The sequence below is a fragment of the Bombyx mori genome, chromosome 4 (genome assembly GCF_030269925.1).
Source record: "Bombyx mori chromosome 4, ASM3026992v2".
Taxonomy (NCBI): Eukaryota; Metazoa; Arthropoda; class Insecta; order Lepidoptera; family Bombycidae; genus Bombyx; species Bombyx mori.
This window is the reverse complement of record NC_085110.1, coordinates 3,776,613-3,794,104: the sequence shown is the minus strand read 5'-3', so window position 1 is coordinate 3,794,104 and position 17,492 is coordinate 3,776,613. Positions and strand designations below refer to the sequence as shown.

The 17,492-nt window shown below is 35.5% G+C and overlaps 1 long non-coding RNA gene across 1 annotated transcript; it reads right to left on the bottom strand.

The window, feature by feature from the left end:
* Positions 1-1,773: 1,773 nt before the first annotated feature.
* On the bottom strand, positions 1,774-16,846 carry LOC134198735 (uncharacterized). Its single transcript, XR_009972894.1, has 2 exons — positions 16,757-16,846; positions 1,774-5,099 (listed from the first exon to the last, which is right to left on the bottom strand). It is a non-coding gene; the product is annotated as an uncharacterized LOC134198735 (long non-coding RNA).
* Between the last annotated feature and the right edge of the window lie 646 nt (positions 16,847-17,492).

Sequence of the window (17,492 nt, the reverse complement as noted above, 5' to 3'; positions counted from 1 at the left end):
TCAGATGTTGGACTGACTGACGCCATTACTTTATTCTAGGAATAGCTCCGTTATTCCGTGCGAAAGGGCGGTATAGTAACAATTCCCGAATAGGCCCACTATTCTTAGAATTGTAGATGGTAAAACGTAAAATTGATTTACTCTCGATTAACTGACGAGTTATTCTAAGAATAAGATTTACTCTTGTTTGGTCGAATCGACCCTTAATCGTAAAGCATAACAGCTTCGCCGCAGAAACAAGCAGGGTGATGGTATTTATCCGTCCGTGCTTGCAAATACGTCCTGCTTACCAGAGAAGTGTGTCTACAAAAGCAAGTATGTATGTTTAAACGTCATGGAATCTTCTTCAATTTATTTTCCACTGAATTAACAATACTCGTTTAACAAACTCGGAAATTCCTGTAATTTTGATGATAGCACATCATTTTATATAGTTAAGATGGCACGTCTAGTTTGTGGAGTAAGTCACGAAGCGCGTTCTTTAAATTTAAAAACACAAATTTAAGGTAGTATATATAAATTTAATAGACACTATAGTAGAATTATTTCGTCCGTGCCGTTTGGGTCATAAAACATAGCCAGGCTAGGGCGGCGAGCATGTTGCACGGGCGCAACGCCATTATCGATAAAAACAAATGAGTCATCGAAGGGTGGTGAGACATTGTTATGTTGTGAGTCATTTGTTTTACCTACCTGCAAATTATAGTACAATGTTGAAGAAAAATGTGATTTTCTGCATTCCCTCTCTGAATTTTTTTTAGTGACACAATGGCTACTCCTTTGTTTTGTACCAAAACGGCAGAATTTATTCAAATATTTTGCTTTTTGGCAAAAATATACGCGCACAAGCACGCGTTATTATCAACAATGTGTTAAAATTTTTCACTGAAATGAGAATAGATTCCGAAAAGTTAAAAAGTGTTAATTTCTGCCGTTCTCGTTAACTTGCTGCGGCGATGTGGTGTAAGTGTTCGATTGGTGATTTTTTCTTTCATTTTTATCACTAACCCACAAAATGACAAACCTAAATACACTATCGATAACGCTTATCGACAACAATAATACGCATCACTATGCCTGTCCATAAGGCTCGTGAGTGGAAGAGAGAGCCAAATACTCGCTGCACCGCTCCGATTTTTTATGACCCAAACTGCACGGACAAAATAATTCTACTATAGTCGTTAAGAAAAGTTAATTTAAAAAGTTTTTATAAGAATAAGTATTGAAATTTGTTCTTAACTTAGAATATCAATACCCCATTTTTTATGCATGACAGCATTATTGACAATATCACTTTATGGTTTCTTCTTGGTTTTTTAAATTTTTTTCGAATCGTTGTATCCGCATTTATTTGATTTGTTTTATATATTTCATTTTAATCTTGCTAGAAAGGTAGTAAAAACGCAATTTCCAAATTCTAAACGCGCGGACAGAAAAATAAATAATTAGACCACACGTTGAGCAGATGTCAATCCAGATACCATTTAAGGTCTATTGCTTAAAACCTATTTAGGGCGCGCCTCGTTGGGACCGGTCGCCCTTGAGTACTGTCGCGAAGGAGTAAAAAGCAAGGTGGTGCCTTTTGCAATATGTCAATTGTAGGTGCATACGGCCATCATACGGCATACGGCTGTGTACCGTGTTTGCTTCACAACGTTTTAGGTACGTTATTTTGAGTCTAGAAGATTCTAGAATTTTCTAGATTTACGACGTATATGTCGGCGTTACACCAGGGTTTTCACACATACGGTCTTTTACAATGAAAATACAATAGAATTCTATAAAACTTTAACATTACTTGTTTACAAGAAAAAGCCATGTCTTAATTGTTCAGTGGTTCTTACACAATTAGCCATTTTGTGATGGTTGTAGTAACTACAACTTCTTTTATACAAACAAATGTATTACTGCGAAACAATTCACAAAATATGGCTTAATATTCACAATAAATATTTTAGTGATTTATACATGACTCTGACATTAATTTATTTTACATAATTAAATTATTTTTAATTATTATTTAAAAACTAACATTGTTATTAACCAGCCTAATAATAGATGGCGCCAACAACATCATTGCATAACAATTACAATAATTAATTAAATTATTACTGTTAATTATAATATAAATTATAATTATTATTAATATTTATGTTTTATTCATATTTAATTATTTATACACTCATTTGTGTTTTTAAACAATGATATACACATCAAACATATTCTGAACGTTTTCACATCAAAACAGTGTCTGCTAATTATTAGATACTAGCGACCCGCCCTCGCTTCGCTTTGGAAACATTAAAACACACATGAAACCAAAAAAAAAAAAAAATTTAAAAAAAGTATCCTATGTTCATCAGGGACAATGTCGGCTTCTAATGGAAAAAGAATTTTTCAAATCGGTCCAGTAGTTTCGGAGCCTATTCGAAACAAACAAACAAACAAATCTTTCCTCTTTATAATATTAGTATAGATGGTAGAATAACAGTTTCATCTTGCTAATAATAAATAAATATTAATATAGAATAAACTAAACTATATATTATTATGTTAGTTATTGCCAATAGTGGCGTTTGCGCCCATATACCTATATACGAGAACATTTTCTTTTTGTTTTTAACCGACCCATGAGAAGGTTCTCCGTCTATACTCTATATGTTTCGTTACTCTATTACTGTCTGTTATGTAAATGAGGAACTGACGCAAGTAGGTACGAGAAACAACTGTACGAAGTAGATAGCTGTACAAAGTAATGTCAATGTCAATTCCTTGCGCAGCAGTTTTACAATATGATAATAATATTTGTATAATATTACAAGTTATGCTCAAGGTTTCTTGCAAAATCCAAATTATGAATTGATTTACATTATATAGTAAGAACTACAATTAGTATTTACACAGAGAGTGCAAAAAAAATACATTTTACTCAACAACACAACTCAACTTTTTTTTTTAAATAGGTATGCTCAGAGAATTCATAAAAAAAAAATGTGTGCGTGTACTAGTGTACACACGTAAGAAGTGAAACTTCTTTATGGCCTTATTTTTCGAAAAATGATCTACATGCAACTTTCTAGAAATTGGTTAAATAAAGTTAAATTAGATAAAGTTTAAACAAAAGGATTTTATTATCATAGACATGAATACAAAAAAGTTAAATTAGATAAAGTTTAAACAAAAGGATTTTATTATCATAGACATGAATACAAAAAAGATGGCGCGTAACGGAAAAATGTGACGCGTAACCGAAAAATGTGACGGTAAATTTTTTTCCAACGCCGATAAAGAAGTTTCACTTCAAAAACTCTTTGCGAGTGTTCAATTTGACTATGCGTGACGTAAATGATTTCAAGGTTATTGATACATATTTTGAACAAAATCCCGAATTCCGCAAGTTTGTGGTTACGACGAGGAAAATTTGTGTATTTTTATTAGGTACTAAAAAGAATAGAAGGCAATTTATTTAGATATTTTCATTCGAAGAAAAGACTACGGAAATTATTTAGGAATGATATTCCCCTCTATGGGAAAGCATAAAATTTTGCGCCAGAGTCTCTTCTATATTGTTCCCTCACTACTGAGGATCGCGACCATATGTGACGTGGACCACTTCCACTGTGTTCGATCATGGGTGGCACGGACCGCATGGTACAGACTACCACCAAGTGCTTCTCTTACTAGACCTGACTATCTGGCTGGTGTTCTGCCCAGGGCGCGCTTGCCCTCTATACGACTAGTAGTAGTATAGTAGTATGTGGCTTAAAAAGGAATATCATATGTAAAAGGAATATCATGGTGTAATTAAAATTTAAACTCGCAAAAATAAAAATATTCAGAATTACTAGTAGTAGGGCATCGTGTCAGCCCGCACCGGTACCACCACCACCATTTCGGCCGTGAAGCAGTACTGCGTTTTATTTTGAAGGATAGGGCAATCGTAGTTCTGTAAAAACTGAGACCTTAGAGCTCATGTCCAAAGATGGGTAGTGGCATTTGCATTGTAGCTGTCTATCGGATCCGTTAACCGATTAAAACCAGGTGGGCCGTGACTTCGTCCACCCATCTAAGCAATAAATAAAATAAATAAACTATACCGATGCTTTCGAACTGAGGGCCAGGATAATTATCTCATCGGAATGTTTCGGGTATTCTCCGTATGACGATGTGAGGACCTCAAGAAAACTTAAGCCACTTTGTCTCTCGAAAGAATACTATATCAGTTCTCGTGCTCTGTAGCCCCTGGGCTACTAGCGGTCCCTCCATGAAATAGTTTCCTCATTCAATCGTATCCCACTCCTAACTCTCCATACGCATGTTCCATTTCTATTTTAAATGAATCAAAGCTTAAACTTAAAGAAAAGCTTAAATTACTTTAATTTACTGAAAAATAGTTTTAATTGAACGAATATCCTGCCAATTTCTACCACGAAGCGGTCATTATTCATTATGGCTTAAAAGGTGTAACGGTAGTTTTAGAATTATTGAGCATTCAACTTTGTGTTTTAATTTGGGTCACCGCGCTCATATTGTTTATGAATCCCGGCATCCACCTTGAGACATGACTTTTGAGTCTTAGTTCTATAGCACAATGACCGCCCCACCCTTCAAAATGGAACGTTTTACTGTTTCGCTAAACGAATAAGCAGGTTGCTGGTACCTACTCGTGCGGACTCACAAGACGCCATAATAACAGTAAGATTTTAATTATTTATAAGAACCGACGAACTATTCGAATGAGCTGCTGCCAAGTAACCGTTGCTTGTAGACATAATATAGTGAGAGTCGTCACCCGCTTTCAGATATGGGTTCGAAATCTCTATTAGGTATACGTAAGAAATCGCATTTTTATATTAAAATATAAAAGCCATAAGACAATTCACAGAACTAACTACTTAAGATAATTTTAGGTGAACATATATGTATACACACATACATTCTCTTTAATATAGGTACATATATGGATTCCATATTAAGACCAGCCCATTGAGTTTCTCGCCGGATCTTCTCAGTGGGTCGCATTTCCGATCCGGTGGCAGATTCTGCGAAGCACTGCTCTTGCTCGGGCTAGTCTTAGCAACGTCCTCAGGCATAACCTTCTAAGGTTACCAGCATATGTAAGGAAAAGAAAACAATTCGAGCGATCATTCAAAAGATAATCACTGCCACCAATGTTCGTCGGAGTGGTTATATCGCCCTTTATATGTGTGCAAAGTTTCATATCAATTAATTGGGCTAACGGTTCTCGAGTTTTATTTAGGTGAACACATATACATTCTCTTTTATATTTAAACAGATAAACGACGTGCGTTCCACTATTCATATCGGAAAGTACGTGTGCTTCTCGACGGTAATAGGCAGGAAGGTTAGGTACTTACTGCCTATAAACTCAGGGTGATAACGATCCGTCTTTGATCCGTCTTTACTGGAAATTTAATTGAACATCTTTCACGATAATCTTTTTGTTTAGGACAAATATAAACTCAAAGGATTTGTGAACACTGCTTAGAGATATCTGTGATCTTTCTTTTTGGGCATCCAATCTTTACTTTTATTATATGAAAAATAATTTGATTTGAAATTTACTTTCGGTGGACTGGAAGATATGTTCGTGGCGTACTGTTTTGACACGGCTCAGCAAACACATTGCCGTGGGGTCGAAACCAAAGCCGGCCTTAATTATGCAAATAAATCATTATGCTTATGAACCTGCTCATGAATAGGCCGTTGACTAGGTCGTGCCTTACTTACCACGATCGTCTGATTGAAGTAATTCGCTTTTGTGCCATTGACAGTAAAACACGTTTAATTATTTAATAAGTATGAAATGATTTTCTACTACCCACTTCGTTCATTAATCATCTAATTAGCAGGAAGACAATACCACAATGTACAATAGGGTTATGCAGGTATGTCATCTTTTACGGTTTATTCTGGGATTTATTATTATTTTGCTTTTGGTAGAGCGTGTCGTGAGTCTGCACCGGTAGGTACAGACTCACGACAGAGAGTCTGTATCTACCGGTACCTTACAGAGAGCAGTAATTTCGTTTTTCGGTTTGAGGGATGGGGCAACCGTTGTGCTATAAAAACTGAATTAGAACTCCCTAGTCTAGTCTAGTGTCATGGTCGGTGGCGGTATTTAAGCTGCTGATGTCTATCAACTCCTTTTTTTCCCTACCTATGCTGATAGCCTTGAGAGGCTATATCAGCTTCTTGACGTGTAGGTGAACTCATGGGGCTCAAACCGGGTGTGTTGCTGACACTGGCCCTAGCAAGAGCAGTGCTTCGCAAAATCTACCACCGGATCGGAAACACGACCCACTGAGAAGATACGGCGAGAAACTCAGTGGGCTGTGTCTATGGGTTAATTCGCTCGTCGAGCCCTGACCGGACGGTGACCGGTATCAGCTCCGGTAGCTGCTTAACACTAAGTGAGTACTAAGCTCATTTAAACTCATTTAAACAAAACCAAAATACAATTTAAAAAATATATACATATAGTCATTTACGTATATCAATATTTGTCGATAGTTAGTTAGCATTATATTCAAATGTGGATAGATAACACCTTAGGTATTTGTGGCCACGAAACCTAAATAATTCGAAACGTCAAAAAATTATAATGGCGGGATTAAAGCATAAAACATTTTTTAAAGAAATCTACGACTCGCTAAAACCGCAGAAAATACTAGATATACTATCTTTACAGGTCTCCACAAATTTCTTAGCTAGAACTTTTTTTAATTGCATTTCTATTGCACAATTACAAGAAACGCGTCAAAATGCATATCGATTTCATTTTGTTTAAAGAGTTGTGGGATGTCAGGGCTTACAGTATTAGTGTATACAGTCCGTCTCCTCAATTCATTAAACCAATAATAATATGACTTTTTCGTCAACAAAATTAATAAATTTTAAAATTGTGGGCAAGGCTTACGTTATTCTATCAATTATTTATTAATTAAGAACAAACTAAGTGCTTTTCGGAATGTCATTAGCAATTCCATCGATTTAGCTCAAGGGCCCAGTCAACTAGAAATGTTCAAAGCAACACGATCTATGCAAAAATACGAAGGCTAACTAACAGTAATTTGATGTAAATTTAAATGTATTTGTGTCGTTACTCCAAGCTAAACCTATTTCAATTAAAGTCGTCGACCTTAATTAGAGAATAAATTTTGTATCAAATAATATTGTAAAGCAATACAAAATCCAGCTGTGTGGGTGTATTATAAAAGCGTTGGTTTTTTCCTTTTGCCTGCTTTCTTTGTTGATAGTCGTGAGTATTCATGAACACGCGAGATATTGTGAACGTAATTGAAGTGCTCGAAAGAAAATCCACTATAAAAAGCACTAGTAGATAATAATTTCAAAGGTAAAAATATAACATTTTTGCCGAAAATATTATTAAATGAAGAAAGTGCCTTTTGGAAATTTACTTCTTAAGAATAACAGAATACGTTACATACCTGAAAATAATATCCAGAATTACAATGGCATCTAAAGAATGACAAAGAGAATACAGTATAGTTCTAAGCTGACACGCATAATTTTTTTTAAATTATGAATTTTTTATACACTGTTAAGACAAGATAAAGCGTGTGTCGTATTGATGCTGTACTATTTTTAGAATTATCGTTTAAACTCAATGCTTAATTATTTTCTCAGGGATGCCTAAAAGAGGAATGGAAAGGATCTTTTTTTTTTTAGAGCATCTAAGAGGCAAACGAGCAAGACAGGTCACCTGATGGTAAGTGATTCACCGCCGCCCACGGTCACCAGCAATCTGCATAAATATACCAGGATCTGCATAAATATACTAGAGAGCAATGAATCCGGGTCACTTAAAAAACTTATAAATCTCGGAAACTAAGAACGGTAGCTTAATGAAATAAATTGTGTTTAGTAGACAATTAAATACTCCTTAAATTAAAGTATTAAAACGAGGAGGAAATACAAAATATTAAAATTCAAGAAAATCATATTGTTGTACAAAAATGTCATGTTTCCTATTTTTGTTTTAAGGCGAGATCAGCAATTTTTTTTTTAGTTATATAATTTTTAATAAATAAAATGTAGTGACTTATACATTTTATTATTTTCGTTATACATATTGTTTATTAAACACCGTTTATTATATGAAGCTAGCATTCTTAGTTTCCGAGATTTATAGGTTTCTTTAGGTGATCCGAATTCATTGCTCTCGAGTATAGAAATTATTGACAATGAAAATTAATAATTAAGTGAAACTCTAATAAGACGTCAGAAACCGAAGGACTGCATTAAAGTTTGCGTCTTAATATAACAGATGTTGGTGCCACGTGTATAAGTTTTGTTGTTTATGTTCATACTAAGACAATCCTTCGGTTTTGCATATTCGAAATTTATATTTTACTAGCTGACCCGGCAAACTTCGTAGTGCCTCAATCGATAGTTAAAAGACCTAAGATTTTTGATAAAATAAACTTAAAACAAACAAAAGGAATCCGTCCGACGGGGGACACTTCAAAGGGAAAACAAAATTGTTATTTTAATTTAATTCCGAGCATTTTCATATTTATCTAGTTTTCAAACCTTCCCATGGACTTCTATAAATAATTCAAGACCAAAATTAGCCAAATCGGTCCAGCCGTTCTCGAGTTTTAGCGAGACTAACGAACAGCAATTCATTTTTATATATAGAGATAAAATAATGGAACACGTATTTCTGTTATTAGCGAGTAATTTTTCGGATCAAAAAGCACTTAAGTTTAAGTAGATCGTTAAGATCGATTAAGATCCGTCGCTTCGATGCCAGAGAGATAAACCAATAACCAAATTTTTGTATTTCTGCACACTCTAACAAATTTTATAATATGTATCCTTCTTCTTTTTTCAATTTGGCAAACGGTTTCTTGCGAAGCCGTTAATGTCAGCATTAAGTTTAAGCAAATCTTCATTTATTAGGACATACTTTGCTTTATTTAAAGTAACATGGAACAAGACGAGACGAAATGAAATGAAATAACGTCCCAGTCAAGTGATGGGAAGTGTGTCTGAACGTGCACAAAAAATATGCGATGTGATTTTTGGCGTCACTGTTTTTACGTCGCGACGCGGAGGTCTATCAATGAAATCATATCTTCTCACAAGCAAGTCAAACAGAAGGCTAGGTCTGATTTGAAGTAAGTACGTAAAACATATTATTGGATGTATTCGACGGCTCATGTTTATCTCCTAGAGTACATATAACTTTTATGCCAAATTAAGTTGCCATACATATACCCACATAAATACAGTAGTGAAGCTTATATTTTTTGAAGTTTAAGTCTGTTTGTCGTATTGCTTATTTAAATATCCGCGGTGACAGGGATCAATAGTCGAGACTCCTACGGAGTTTTGGTTGTAATCGTCAAAACTGTAACATCAGATAATAAAACTTTCACACAAAGGGATCTCTCGTCACGGTAGGCCGAACGTTACTCATCGCTGGTCGCCGGGAACCGTAAACGAACCGGAATGCGCCTGGCAACATCGGGAACGAACTGATTTAAAAATGTAATAATAATTCTTCTTTCCTTTTGCGGGCCTACTGGAAGAGATTTCAGCATGAAATAAGTAGTGCCCTTGTACTCTGTATCCTTATTGACGTGTCTTTTCTAACAGCTGTGTGTACAAAATATATTAAATAAAAAAAAAATAAAAAAAATATTGTTTATGTTGTCTGTGATAATTTCAAAGGTTCACCCTTTACATTTATTTGAAATATGAATAGCCTTTAATATTTTACGTTCAGGTATATAAACTATATATAAAATAGTTTGTTCGCTAGACAGACGTGCTACACGACCCGCTGGATCTAAAGTGGTCACTGGAGCCCTTGGACAATAACGCGAATGTTGCTGCAAACCTTGACAAATTGGATCTTAATTTTTTTTTCTGTAGCTATTGTAATCAATAAAGAACAATGTACCCATTTATAAAAACATCAATAACAAAAAAAAGTGAAATTGTTCAAGTCAATACATTATAATCTAAATCTTGATGTGCAGGTGATCGTTGTCGAATTTCGATCATTGGGCGAATAATAGTAAAAATTTATTTAAGAAGCTAATCTTACACAAACGGTGGTTTATTAACTGTTTGGCATTTGTGGCAGTGCACAAGTATAGGAAACTGAAACAAATTTACTGGACGCGACGCTTGAAAGGCAAACGTGACTAAGCGACAATGCGTGAACTTTACAGTAGACTAATTTAAAGTTGAAATACCTGAACATAAAATTTATTTTAACGAATCTAGCTGAAGTAGAATCTAGCTAGTAGCTGTAGGATTGAAATGATTTTAATAGACCTAGAAATATATTTTTTTGCGCATCGAATATGGTTATTTACCTATCATTTATGTACAAAGCAGTTATTGTCGCTTAGTCACTTTTGCCTTTCAAGCGTCGGGACGTTACTTCTCGGGCTCTTCAAAAAAGTCTTAGACAAAAATCACTATTTTATTGAGATTTTATTTCGCTCCATCTCATCTCGTTTCATTTCATTTCATCCCAATTGATTAAACTCTGAATTTACCAACTTCATCTGAATTCTTTTCATATAATTTTTCCAGAACAAAAAATAGAACATTCGTATCTATTTAATTGAAAGTTGTTTATAAACTCGACATCGGCAACAATGGCGTCACTAGAAGCCAATTTTCCAATGTAATATTTTTGTGTATTGATAATGTGACAAGTAATTAATTTTACATCAAATTTTGATGACGTCTTCACGAAAATTGTTTAAGCCTACCTATTTTTACTTTAATATCGTGTACAAAATGTGAGATAAGACGTTCCTACTTAGTTACGTTAACTCCGGAACGAATGCTCGAGAAAGTGTACCGAGATTCGAAGTACTTTTTATTAAGTTTTCGTGGCATACTTTCTATGTTTAACAAACCCCAGTCCGAGCCGAGGATTCTTACGATAGTTTTTTGTTTGATTCTTCTCATTGAAGTCGAGCCTCTTTTCGTTACAGTTATGTAATACTTTAGTCATCATTATTTATTAGAGGATTTCTTACGGATTTTTTTTATTGCATAGATGGGTGGGCGAACTCACAGCCCATCTGGGGTTAGATGATTACCGGAGCCCATAGACATCTACAACGTAAATGCCGCCACCCACCTTGAGATATGAGTTCTAAGGTCTCAGTATAGTTACAACGGCTGCCCTACCTTTCAAACCGAAACGCATTACTTCTACACGGCAGATATAGGAGAGCTTGGAATTTAGTACCTCTGAGTCTACGGAGGGACTCCGGTTCTCTTTTTTTCCTACCTATTAGTACTAGTAACTTCAAGAGGTTATGTTAGCTTCATCGAACGTGTAGGCGAGCTCGTAGGGCTCAGCCTAAGTTCCCTTTGTGTTCTGGCAAGTTCCATGGTGAGTGCCCCCAGAAATAGCTTATAACGGATTCTATCATCTCATCTAGAACCACTGCTTTCATCCACAGTGCGTTTCACACCAGGTGGGCTGTGAGCTCGTACACGCATCTAAGAAAAAAAAAAGTATTAGTAAAGATTTATGTAATTGTCTACCAAGTGAATTTTAAATACGAACACAATGTTGTTGTACCAACATAAAATTATCCGGCGCGTCCATCTTGAAAGAAGGTGTGACGACAACATTTCACGGTAGGCTGCGGTTTGACCGCACCCCTGACATTGCCAATGTCTGTGAGTAACTAGTTACCAAACATTAAATGAAATACACGGTCCGTTGCTTAGTCATCGTAGATTGAACTAAGACGTTCATCAGACGAACATTTCTTTGCGATCTACAAGATAAGTTTTTGTTCATTTTTTTTTTATTGCGTAGATCGCTGGACCAGCTCACAGCCTACCTGGTGTTAAGTGGTTACTGGAGCCCATAGACATCTACAACGTAAATGCGCCACCCATCTTGAGATATAAGTTCTAAGGTCTCAAGTTACAACGGCTGCCCCACCCTTCAAACCGAAACGCATTACTGCTTCACGGCAGAAATAGGAGGGGTGGTGGTACCTACCCGCGCGAAATCACAAGTGGTCCTATTACCAGTTCTACAATGATAAGTGCGATGACAAACTATAAGTCTTGATGCCCAAGGACATATGTATCGCAAATTAGTAACCGTGAGTATCGCGCGTTACAGAATCCTATAGCTGTCCAGTCATTCAAACAGGAAAGCATGAGTTATCAGTCTTCTTTTCTTTTTTCCTACCTTTTCTAGTAACCTCGTGGGGTTATTCTAGATTCACCGAGCTAGTAGGTGAGCTCACGGGGCTCAAACCGGGAGTGTTGTTAACACTGGCCAAACTGGGAGTGTTGTTAACACTGGCCCTAGCAAGAGCAGTGCTTCGCAGAATCTGCCACCGGATCGGAAACGCGACCACTGAGAATATCCGGCGAGAAACTATGTGTCTATGGGTTAATTTGCTCGTCGAACCCTTCGTCGCGAGCGACGGGTTCGACGAGGACGATGACCAGTGCTTGTGCACCTACCTAAAAGCACCGTTAATGGATCGGGAGGATCCGTAACGACGTCACGACGTGTAATATTTTGACATAACACACTGTTTAAATCAAAAACTGTGAAGTAGACAACAAATATACACGTGCTCTGCAGCAATCAAAGTAATTATTTGCCCGATAAATGGTATTGTTTTATTTGTTGTAAAGCTATCTCATAATATTTACTCGTGTCTGATTGTTTCTTTGTGAGCGCACGTGATAATAATCACGTATCGCCGACGTTAGCGATGTAATTCAATCGATTTTGTCCATCCATCTAAGCAATAAAGTGTCCACCCATCTAAGCAATAAAAAAAAAGAACTCCACGAGACTTATTTAAAAAAAGACTTTAGTCGTTTAAAATTAAGTACGTTCAAACCAACGGTTAAGCGGGCTTTTTCAAAACAGTCAATAATGACACCGCACAGTGAATCATAATTGAAAAAATAATAATACTTGATCAAGTATCTTGCGTACATCGAAGTCGATTGATACACCAGCTATTATTCAAGCACACGCCCGGAAGTACTTATCGAACGGAAATAGGTACTTTTACTGTCTTTTACCGTTCACGAATTGTTGGGTTGCGACACAGATGATAAGAAGTAATTAATTGTTTAATAGGTGCCCGCAATAGTCTGTATCGGAATTCTGTTGATTGTTTTGTTATCGCTTCTCGAGGAAATACCGTGGGAAATACCGCTGAACTAAATGAAGGGAATTTAAAAAAAAAAACCGTTTTTCGGCAATTACGTAGGTACCTATTTGTTTTTTATGGTTACATTTTTTTACAATGCGATTGCTTAGCATCTAGCTGGTGGAGAGCATGAGCTTGTATTCCTCAAGATCAAAACAATTTGCACACTAAAAAGTTAATATAGCTATTGAAATTGAACTCATGAACGGTACTTTGGAAAAAGCACAGATGAAAAAAAAAAATTATATGACTCTTCTACGAAATAAGCCCAGAATATTATTTATCTTATAGTCTCGTGATAATGTTGTATTCAACAGTAATTACGTTAAGTTTTAAAAGTATTTATTCAGATTAGGCCAACTAGTAGCAAAGTCACTAGTTTGATAAGAGTGAATCATTCGCTTTGACGACAACGCGTGAATAAAAGTAAAATACATTTAGTAAATTAACGATTTTTCTTTTTTTTCTGTTAAATCAGTTATACTTGTGCCTACTTCATTTTTTATTGCCTTCCGATAAACCTGACCAGACCATATTTATAGTCGTTTTAAAGAAAAAAAAAATAATTGCGATGTCTTTACTCCTTATGATCCTTTATTAGTGAAATCAACTTTAAAAACGTTTTGATTTAACTAGTGTTCATCAATTGGTCTAATTTGGTTATAAAAATATATATAAAATTTACCATTTGACGATGGTGATGATGATGATCAATAGCTTTATTTAGCTAATTTTACTTAGATAACATCAGCAATTCGTTAACAACTTAAAAATACGGCTAACAAGCCGAGGAAGAGGGATCACTGAACTAATATTTAGTCTGCCTATCTAAATGTGTGTTCGCCCAACAATGGAACTTAGAATTTAATCATTGACAATTCCAGATTTATAAAAAATGTAAACAGAAAAAGAATTGAGAAGAAAATTAGTAAAAACGATTCGGTATTTTTGAAAGAAAAAAAAAGGCGCACAATTCGTAATTATTATTTTAAGTTTGTTATTACACAAAATTTAGTCACGAGAATCCGCTGGATGCGGGATGTGCAGGACCTGAGTTCAGCAGTGGACGGCTCTGAGCTGATGATGATTATACGAAAATGTATTTTATCTATGTTGGTATCTATGGCAAACACCTAGACACAGAGCGGGTGAAATCTTATTAGTGCGTGGTGCGCCATACTAATTCTATACGGAAACTCACTTGCCCGGAAGAGACAGATATTGCTTGCTTATCTTGTTCGAAATCCTAATATATTAGGATATCTAAATATGTATATTCATAAGCCTATTTATTTTACTTTTTACATGTAGATAGTTCTAGATATTCTAGATATTTCGATCATCGTCTACCAGGTGGTCAATTTGATAGTAAAAGGAAATATTATTGTATTTTACCATTAAATTAACTACTTGAACGCCTATTTATAAAACTAACACGGAATATCCTAGGACGTATTTACCGAAAGATAAATATGAACATGAGTGTTAGTTTAAGGAAACCAAATATTTGGTTTGATATATCCGGAATCCAATTCAGTGCAATCAATTGTAACTAATTAACGAGCTATTATTTGTATTTCCTATCATCGTCCAGCATAAGCCCGGCGGGAAGATGCTATCCGTTCTAGGTTACTAGATGTGACATCAGTTTAACATCTGAATTGAGCACTCAACTTTAGATTTTAAGATTGGAGGCAACACTTACACTTAGAGTTTCTTATAGCACCATACGTGTAATGAGCTGGTTTATCCATAGACCTACCGACACAAAGAGAAAAAAACACAAATTCCAAATGTGAAATATTTTTATCAAAAAGAGACGTATCTTGCCCGAGGATCTTCGATCAACAGTTACTATTGTTGATCGAAGCCGAGGATTAAACCGAGGCAAATACAGTAAAACTTATTACTACGGGCGGAAAGTCTAAAGTTAATCACAATTAATATTTGGTTCTACCAATACACTAATAACCAAAACACTAGGTAAAAATAGTATGTACTTAAAATTCGGACGTTGGATTTTTTTGTAAGAAGATTTGGGTCCGTGTTTTTTAATGTTTTATTTTAACACCTTTTTATAAGTTTTATGTTTAAGTATTAATTTTAGTTATTATTGTTCACTCATTTGCTGTGGTAATGGTGGAAATTTGTTTTTAACCTATTTTTAATATTCTAACTGGACGCGTTGGTCTGTTAATATCCTAAATAAAAAAATAAAAATAACAATGCGTCTACTATTCACTGTCAAAGTTTACAATGAAAAATTCACCAGATCACAAAATGATTAGTTTTTGTTATTAAGTTTTTTTTTTAATACCTCTTCGAACTGATAAAATGAACAAATTTTATTTCAACGACTTCATTTGGCAATGCGTTTCAGTAACACGTTTCATAAGAGTGAAATTGATAATAGCCCGCCAGATGGCAATGCCAGGCCGACAACGGCTGTCAAGGTTGCAACCGTTCCATGCAACTCCTTAAGAGGTCAAGCTTCAGGTGCATGCAATAAAGAGCGTTCTAACTTTCAATTTATTTAAATGTAATTTTTTTTGCGTGCCTTTAATTAAAATTTTTGGCAAGCCTGCCGCAGCCTACTGTAGCAACTACATTAAATATTATTAAATATTCCAATTGTCTTTTATAACGATCACGTTTTTAAATTGCCGCCTGCAAAAATGTATATTATTGTGTAGTGTTTTTTTTTGGTAATTTGGAAATTTCATTTTGTGTTGAAAAGTCAATTTTTGTAGTAAGGTAGCTTTTCACCTCGCGAGGTCATCGCTTTTTTAGGGGTAGTTAGGGGTATTTAAGGGGTAACGACTTTTCCAATTTCACTAGGACAGGTGGACTCAGCCAGGAGGAATGGGATTTGCTAACGGCTGCCCAAGTGGCTCTAGAAGAGACCTAACAGATCAAGAGTAGCTGCTTCGCAATGCATCTACCACCGGATCGGAAGCTCACCCGGTAAGAAAAAACTGAGCAAGGTCAGGTGTATACTAGGTTAAGTTGCACGTCGAGCTCTTTGCCGAGTTCTACAGCTATTTGGTACAACTTTAACCTTTACCCTTTACATTTTACAACTTGACGAGTGAAATTTCTAAAAAAAAAAAACTTAGTACAAAGCTTAGAATACAAAATTGTGTCAATTTTTTAAGTTTGCAACCACAGCGGCTTAAGTGCACATGAATCAGTCAGTCAGGACAAGCAAAATAATATTTATGGATAAAAAATGTTGCCTTCACTTTTGCAATTTATTCCTACCCATCCCTAATTAGGGGTAAAGTATTTATAATGAAAGCATGCACGGGACCATCCTACTCGTTTGTGCTGCCAATTATTAGTGTAATTTGGTATCTGGTAAATAAGATAGTATTACAATATTATTGGATCGGGCACAAGTACGCTCATCGGCGGTGCATGTCCAGAGATCTTTTTTGGCACGTATCTTCTGACTGCGAAATGAACTCTCCTTCACCGTGCTTCACGAGCCCCATGACTTCATTCTTCAAACTAGCCTTATGGAGAGTACTTACCGGTAAGCATCGACTTGGTTGTGGTTCTGACATTGCTGATGTCCATGAGCGACGTCAATAACTGACCACCAGGTGGCCTTATGCTCGTCCGTCTGCAAAAGCCATAAAAAATGCAAAGTTTATAGGTAATGAAAACTCTGATTCCGGTGGAGAGTAATATAGCGACATCTATCGGCCATGCCGTGAAAACCGGAGGCTTTTCTGATTGTTGTGTGAGCACCGGTATTTCCGGTATTGTTTAATGAGTGTATTGTTATAAAATTATGTATACATTTGGAAAAGTGCATAAATGTTGAGAAATGAATTAAAATAGCCAAACATAGTTCCTCGAGTTTTTTCAAAAAGTTCACATAAGTCTCAGTAAATTCCTTTTACTGGAACCTTTTTATTTTTCATTTTATATCGATTCATTTCATTTAATTTTATTCAGTTTTATCCAGGCTGATGATACAATTCCAGAGAATTCAAATTCATTTCATTCCGCCCCATTTCATTTTTTATTTAGGTACCAAAATTTAAATTTTAATATAAAAATTACTTTGTGCATGTATGTATGTATTTATTAATCATTTATGATTATTATACATTGACATAAGCTCGACGCTGGGTTCATAAGGGGGATCCCATCATTGGGATCGCAAGAGGATAATGATTGATTGCCATACTGAAAAAAAGATAAGAAGTCAGGTAGTTAAAAAACCGAGATAGGGAATTTAAATTACTTCGTATTTGCATA